Here is an 8,389-nt window from a genome sequence, read left to right as displayed (position 1 = left end):
TGAGTCTCGTTCATCCCCTCGTTGCTTCCGTCTTCTAGATTGCATCTTGGCATGGATTGCGTTCTCGCGGTAGGAAATTTTTTGTTTTCTATTCAAGGAATCCCTACAGTGGTATCAGAGCCGTGTCTATGCATAGATGGTTGCACGAGTAGAACACAATGGTTTTGTGGGCGTTGATGCTTATGTTGTCTTTAGTTTGAGTACTTTGCATCTTTGTGGCATAGTGGGATGAAGCGGCTCGGGCTAACTTTACATGACCGCGCTCATGAGATTTGCTCCACGCTCGACATGCAACTTGTATTGCATAAGTGGCTTTGCGGGTGTCTGTCTCTCCTACTATAGTGAAGATTCAATTTACTCTTCTATTGACAACACTAGTATCACCATTGTGGTTCATGTTCGTAGGTAGATTAGATCTCACTCGAAAACCCTAAACCACGTAAAATATGCAAACCAAATTAGAGAACGTCTAACTTGTTTTTGCAGGGTTTGGTGATGTGATATGGCCATAATGTGATGATGAATATGTATGAGATGATCATTATTGTATTGTGGCAACCGGCATGAGCCTTATGGTTGTCTTTAAATTTCATGTTGAGTAGCATTTCAAAGAAGTTGTAATAGTTGCTACATGGGAGAACAATCATGAAGACGGCGCCATTGACCTTGACGCTACGCCGACGATGATGGAGATCATGCCCGTTGATGATGGAGATCATGTCCGTGCTTTGGAGATGAAGATCAAAGGCGCAAAGACAAAGGGGCCATATCATATCACATATGAACCGCATGTGATGTTAATCCTTTTATGCATCTTATTTTGCTTAGATCGCGACGGTAGCATTATAAGATGATCCCTCTCACTAAAATATCAAGATAATAAAGTGTTCATCCTTAGTAGCACCGTTGCCAAGACTTGTCGTTTCGAAGCATCTCGTGATGATCGGGTGTGATAGACTCAACAAGTGCATACAACGGGTGCAAGCCAGTTTTGCACATGCGGATACTAAGGTGGCCTTGACGAGCCTAGCATGTACAGACATGGTCTCGGAACACGTGATACCGAAAGGTAGAGCATGAATCATATGATAGATATGATGAACACTTTGAGTGTTCGCCATTGAAGTTACATCTTGTCTCGTGATGATTGGACTTGGTGTGGCGGATTTCATTCGTGTGATCACTAAAACAATTCGAGGGATATTGTTTTGAGTGGGAGTTCACCTAGTTTTTAATTTTGTTGAATTAAAATTTGAACTCAATTTGTCATAAACTTAGTCTAAACTATTGCAAATATATGTTGTAGATATGGCGTCCCCAATCAATTTTAACCAGTTCCTAGAGAAAGAAAAGCTTAAGAGCAACGGTAGCAACTTCACCGACTGGTTCCGTCATGTGAGGATTTTCCTCGCATGCGGAAATCTGTAATATGTGCTTGATGCACCGCTAGGTGACCCTCCTGCAGAAACTGAAACCGATGAAGTAAAGAATGTTTACGCGACTCGGAAAACTCGGTACTCTCAAGTTCAGTGTGCCATCCTGATACGGTGGATCCAAGCCGATCCACCTAAGTTGATGCCCGATCTTTCACAGCGAGAACCTGGGGTAGAGAATCCTCCCAACAACGCGATGAACGCAGCCTGGAGAAGAGGGAACGAATCCAGCAAGCAACGGATCGATGAACGATACACCTCAAACCAAAAGCTAGACAATCTGATGAACACAAGAACCTTCGCAGCGGATAATATAGATAAACGGCAGCGCCGTACCCCCGGAGGGATGATACACGTGAACACGCGCAATGGGGAAAACCCTAATCTTGAGACTAAACTTGAACTACCTCTAACCCGGCCTAGCCGTGCCATCTCCTTATATGAGAGGGAGAGGTGGCCGGCCAGCCCCCCTATTGGGCCTAACCTAGTTCGACTTGGATAGGCCCAAGTCAAACGGACTCTATTAAAACCCTAGATGGCCCACACCATGACCTGGCTACATTATTATCTCCTAATAACAAGATTATAATAAACTACTGGTACAACCTTAGACCCAAATATCATATCAATGGCTGTCCTAGAGTACCAGGCCCGGATATCCATATCATCTCTCCCCTTCTTCAAGAAGCATTGTCCCCAACGCGTGAGGGTCTTCTGGAAAAAGGTGACGTGATATGAACATGACACGTCCTCGCCGTCCTCAAGTCTTGCTTGCCTTCCACACCACATCCTCCCTCGCGGCCTGCTTGACTTGACACAGCACTTGGCGCCTCCTTTCTTCTCCACATGAGCTTGGACTTTGGCACCAATTCCTTCTTCTTGCGAGGTTTTGATGGAACCTTGTGTCGCTGCACATGACCCTGCACAAGATGTGTAATTCCTGGGCCACATAAATGTCTCACACGTCCATCCTTGCCTCGATGCATCCGCGGTGTCGCGGAAAACTGGACAGTACTCCTAGCACGGTAGTGCCGCTGCCCACCGTCTCCACTGACGCGCTCGCCTCCCACTCCTCCCACGCGCATCTGCGCCACATGTACTGAAATATCATCAGCACAAACATCATCAGTCTGTATACTGGCATCAACACAAACTAGAACTGTAGCACATGCTGCAACATCCACATCAACAACTAGTGTAGCTTCATCCGGCTTGTCACCAACAAGAACTTGCTTGTCATCTACAGGCTTGGCTGAAACACCACCAACATCAATGCTCGGAACATCATGCACCTTATGCTGCACATTAGGCTTGTGCAACTTCTCCTTACGCACCACTAACTCCACATCGGACATGATATGATCATCACCCATAGGCTTCAAAGTCCGCTGTTTGCCACCATGCATAAAAGAATATGTATTTTCTCGCCCAGCATGTGTCACATTGCGATCATACTGCCAAGGACGATGATGAGGACATCCCATCTATTGATACAACCGCTGTACCTACAGCCACACAAATACAAGGACTAATCACTCGAGCTCGTGCCAAACAACTTAACTATCAGGTACTTTCGTTTCTTGGAACTATTCCTCATATACATGAGAATATGATGCTGCCTAAATCAGATATGTTTGTTACTCTTAGGAATGATGGACCTAGCATGGATGAGGAGGACAAGCATTGGAGCATGATCACACATGGAGGAGATGGCAGCAAGCACTTGAGGATTGAAGATGACGCCACAAGTGGAGATTTCAGAACTTTGAAGCCACCATAAGAAGAGATGAAGACATGGACGAAATATAGAGTTCTCCACTTCATAATTTCGTCCATAGCATAATTTGGTGCTGCGTCACCTTTAGTTTTGGGCCAGGCCCATGTCGTTTTCGCAGGAATTAAGTCAGCCACTTTTTAGAAGCCGTATTGAAGGGGGAAAGGCCTTCTAGGGTTTGGTTCGGCCACCATACGTATGGCTGGTCGAAACCCCACCTTTTACTCCTTTAAATACCCCCATAGCCATCACGTTTAGACTCGGATTTTGATTAGATTAAAAGTTAGCCATTGTTGCAACTCTCGTGTACTTCTTTTGAGGCCAACGCCCAGAACAAGACCGACTATTCGGAATCCCACCTTTTCAATCAAGCTTTCATCTATATCCGCAATATTCTGATTGCATTATTAGTTCTTACTTGTTCTCGATTTCAGGTAGGAATTAAGACCCTCGCTGGTCAGGCTGATCGTGCATCCGCAAGATCAGTAACTCCCGGAGATTGTCCTAGCGATTGCATTGGCGCACGAGCTTTGCACGTGTAGTCGGATCGTCAAGCACGAACTCCACCAACGAATCGACACTATCTTACTCTCATCGAAAGATCGACCACCTTTGCCCTATCAAGTGGTATCAGATTTCAGGTTGCTCGGTGAGATTTTACTGTTTTCCTAGTGTAGATTGCATCTGCCATCATACCCATAAAACCACGAAAAAGCCAAAAAAATACAGTTAGGGTTTAGATCATATCGTCCCATAAACCCCTGCCACGCCTTGCATTGTCTTTTCAGTTTTGCATAGTTGAATTTGTGTCTGCATCTTCGTGTCTAGTTGCTGGTCTTAGCGTCTAGTTCCTTTAGAGTTTCGAGTTCTGGTCATAGTAGTTACGCCGCCGCCGCATACTCGCACCATCCGCAGATCACCACCATATACACCTGCCACATACTTCCGCCATCGCCATATACACCTGCCATATACACCTGCCGTATACTTCCGCCATCGCCATATACACCTGCCATATACACCTGCCATATACTTCCGCCATCACCATATACCCCGGTTCCTACCACGACACGGATTTGTGCTGTTTCTCTGCCGCGACAGAGTCCGTATAGACTAAGGTTTTTCTGTTTTTCCTTAATAGTTGTTGCCTTCTAACTTCATCTTGTGTTGTAGAAAAAATTCCGTGAGATAAGTTTCGGCCGCCAGTAAGTAATTGGAAGGAGAGCAAAAAAAAAGAGTTTGGAACCGCCTCCGAAAAAAATTTCTGGCTACATTGGTTTTTCACCTTGGCGATCACTTTTTGCCACTGGCAGTTATAGCGACATTTTTTTGGCGCCTGCGCGCTTTCCGGAGCAGCTCCGAAATTTCGACAACAAAATTTTCTGAGGCTATACTGTTTTTAGACCTCGGGGATCAGTTTGAGACACTTGTCATCGTAGTGATTTTTCGCAGTTCGCGTCGCCACATCATCGCCACCTCATCGCTGCTCGTTGCTTGTGTGCCGCGCCGTGACCTCGTTTGTGTTCTAGGCTCGCGTCTCTAGTACGGTCTAGCCTAGGACCAGCACAGTACCATCGTTGAGCATACTTTCAATACTGCATTGCTGTTTTGACAATTGCTGCTTTGCTACCATATTAGCCTTCCTACAGCTCTACATATTGTCTCCACGTGCACTGTGTCGACACTTGGTAATCGCTTTGGCAATCTTTGGAGACGCTGATCCTTGCTGGTTGTTACATCGCCTTCCTCCTGTTTGGTAAGGACTTGTAAGAGCTTTGTATTTTGCTTGACGAATTGCGCGTGAACCACCATATTCCGTAGTTTGTAGGCATATACATTTGTGCTTTTTCTGTACTAACCATGACAGACACAGAGTCGGCGAACGTTGACCCGGATAAGATGACGAATGCAGAGATGCATGCTCACTTCCTCCACCTTTTGGGCGGGCATACAACCGACGTGGATGGGCGCCTCGGTGATGTTGACGCCAAACTCACCGACGCGCTGGACAAGATCGATGGCCTCGAGGCAGCCTTCAACTCCAAGCTCGACGCCAAGTTCCAGGAGCTGTTGACTTGGTTACCGCCGCCCGTGCGACGTCGTGCACGTCGCGTTCCCCTTGTGGATGTGCCTGCAGGTACCGCTCCTGCTGCAGCAGCCGCACATGATGCGCCTTCTGATGAAGGATACGAGGATTATGGAGGGAACGAGGATGAGCAAGTCGATGAGAACGCGCTGGATGACGAGGAGGTCCAACAACCTGCCCCTGGTCGTCCACGGCAGCTGAACCGCCACGCTCGACCACCTCCACGGCCGGTACGTGATGATGATCATGTTGCTAAACTAAAACTGAATATTCCGCCATTTGAGGGTAGATATAATCCTGATGCATATCTTACATGGGAATTGGAGGTAGAACAACGCTTTGCATGTTTAAAATACCCTGATCATTTGCGTGTTAGTGCTGCTACATGGAACAAATTCTTCCTCAATGATGGATTTGTGTTCCGTGCTAACAAGCTATGCATCCCAGATAGTTCCGTTCGTCTTTTGTTGTTGCAGGAGGCGCATGGAGGAGGATTGATGGGTCACTTTGGTGTGAAGAAGACGGAGGATGTACTTGCTGCACACTTCTTTTGGCCACGTATGCGTCGAGATGTTGAGAGATTTGTGGCACGCTGCACCGCATGTCAAAAAGCTAAGTCTCGACTTAATCCACATGGTTTATATATGCCTCTTCCCTGTTCCTAGTGTACCTTGGGAGGATATTTCTATGGATTTCGTTTTGGGTTTGCCTCGCATACGTAAGGGGAGGGATAGTATCTTTGTTGTTGTGGATAGGTTTTCTAAGATGGCACATTTTATTCCATGTCACAAAACTGATGATGCTACACATGTTGCTGATTTGTTCTTTCGCGAAATTGTGCGTTTACATGGTGTGCCAAATACTATTGTTTCTGATCGTGATACTAAATTTCTTAGCCACTTTTGGAGATGTTTATGGGCTAAGTTGGGGACTAAATTGCTGTTTAGTACTACATGTCATCCCCAAACTGATGGACAAACTGAAGTAGTAAATAGGACACTGCCTACTATGTTGCGGGCTGTTTTGAAGAAGAACTTAAAATTGTGGGAAGAGTGTTTGCCTCATATTGAATTTGCTTACAATCGTTCGCTGCATTCTACTACTAAGATGTGCCCTTTTGAGATTGTGTATGGTTTTGTTCCACGTGCACCTATTGATTTATTGCCTTTACCATCTTCGGTGCAAAATGATTTGGATGCTACACAACGTGCTGAATTGATATTAAAATTGCATGAGACTACTAAAGACAACATAGAACACATGAATGCTAAGTATACAATTGCTGGGGATAGAGGAAGAAAGCATGTTGTGTTTGATGTTGGTGATCTTGTTTGGTTGCATTTGCGCAAAGATCCTTTTCCTGCATTGCGCAAGTCTAAGTTAATGCCCCGTGCCACTGGTCCTTTTAAGGTGTTAGAGAAAATAAATGATAATGCATATAAACTTGAGCTTCCTGCAGAATTGGGCCCGGTAAGTCCTACATTTAACATTGCAGATTTGAAGCCTTACTTTGGTGAAGAAGATGAGCTTGCGTCGAGGACGACTTCAATTCAAGAAGGGGGGCATGATGAGGACATCCCATCTATTGATACAACCGCTGTACCTACAGCCACACAAATACAAGGACCAATCACTCGAGCTCGTGCCAAACAGCTTAACTATCAGGTACTTTCGTTTCTTGGAACTATTCCTCATATACATGAGAATATGATGTTGCCTAAATCAGATATGTTTGTTACTCTTAGGAATGATGGACCTAGCATGGATGAAGAGGACAAGCATTGGAGCATGATCACACATGGAGGAGATGGCAGCAAGCACTTGAGGGTTGAAGATGACGCCACAAGTGGAGATTTCAGAACTTTGAAGCCACCATAAGAAGAGATGACGACATGGACGAAATATAGAGTTCTCCACTTAATAATTTCGTCCATAGCATAATATGGTGCTCGCGTCACCTTTAGTTTTGGGCCAGGCCCATGTCATTTTCGCAGAATTAAGTCAGCCACATTTTAGAGTCTGTATTGAAGGGGGAAAGGCCTTCTAGGGTTTGGTTCGGCCACCATACGTATGGCTGGCCGAAATCCCACATTTTCCTCCTTTAAATACCCCCATAGCCGTCACGTTTAGACTCAGATTTTGATAAGACTAAAAGTTAGCCATTGCCGCAACTCTCGTGTACTTCTTTTGAGGCCAACGCCCGTAACAAGACCGACTATTCGGAATCCCACCTTTTCAATAAAGCTTTCATCTATATCCGCAATAATTCTGATTGCATTATTAGTTCTTACTTGTTCTCGATTTCGGTAGGAATTAAGACCCTTGCTGGTCAGCCGATCGTGCATCCGCAAGAACAAGCAACTCCCGGAGATTGTCCTAGCGATTGCATTGGCGTACGAGCTTTGCACGTGTAGTCGGATCGTCAAGCACGAACTCCACCAACAAATCGAATTATCCACGTCTCATCGAAAGATCGGCCACCTTTGCCCTATCACCTAGAGGGGTGGAGTCCCAAGTGGACTCCACCAAGGTGGCCGGCCACCCCCTCCCAAGGAAAGTTGGGAATCCCACCTCAAGTGGGAATCCCACCTTGGGTAGGTTTCTGTAACATCCCTAAGTTTTCAAAATTCAAAAGTTCATCATGCATTCATTTCATCCATGCATTAAAAGTCAAATAAAATAAATAAACCTTAATAAGTAAGACCCTAGTGGTATTATGTTTCTATTTAGGCTATGTGCTAAAATTATTTTATTTATTTTCCAAATGAGCCTTTCTTGCCCCTTTTGGTCCTAAAACAAACCCCTGGATATTTCAAAAAATTTCAAACAAATTTGAACTCGATCGGAGTTGTGAATCAAAAGTTATAAAAGAAAACAGAAAAGAAAAAGAGAAAAGAAAAAAAATGAAACGGACCGGCCAAACTGGGCCGACCCGGTCCGACCGAAGCGGACAGCAGCTGGGCCGACCCAGCCAGCACGGCCAGGCCGCGCGCCCCTGCCACCGGGCCCCACCTCCGCAGGCCCCACCACGAGGTCGTCCCCAACCTCCCGCGCGCAGCACCACCTCCCCACGTCGCCACGGCAACCGCCGGCCAC

This window comes from Lolium rigidum, chromosome 6, assembly GCF_022539505.1.
Source record: "Lolium rigidum isolate FL_2022 chromosome 6, APGP_CSIRO_Lrig_0.1, whole genome shotgun sequence".
NCBI classification, from domain to species: domain Eukaryota; kingdom Viridiplantae; phylum Streptophyta; class Magnoliopsida; order Poales; family Poaceae; genus Lolium; species Lolium rigidum.
The sequence above is the reverse complement of the archived record's forward strand: the minus strand, read 5'-3'. Positions refer to the sequence as shown.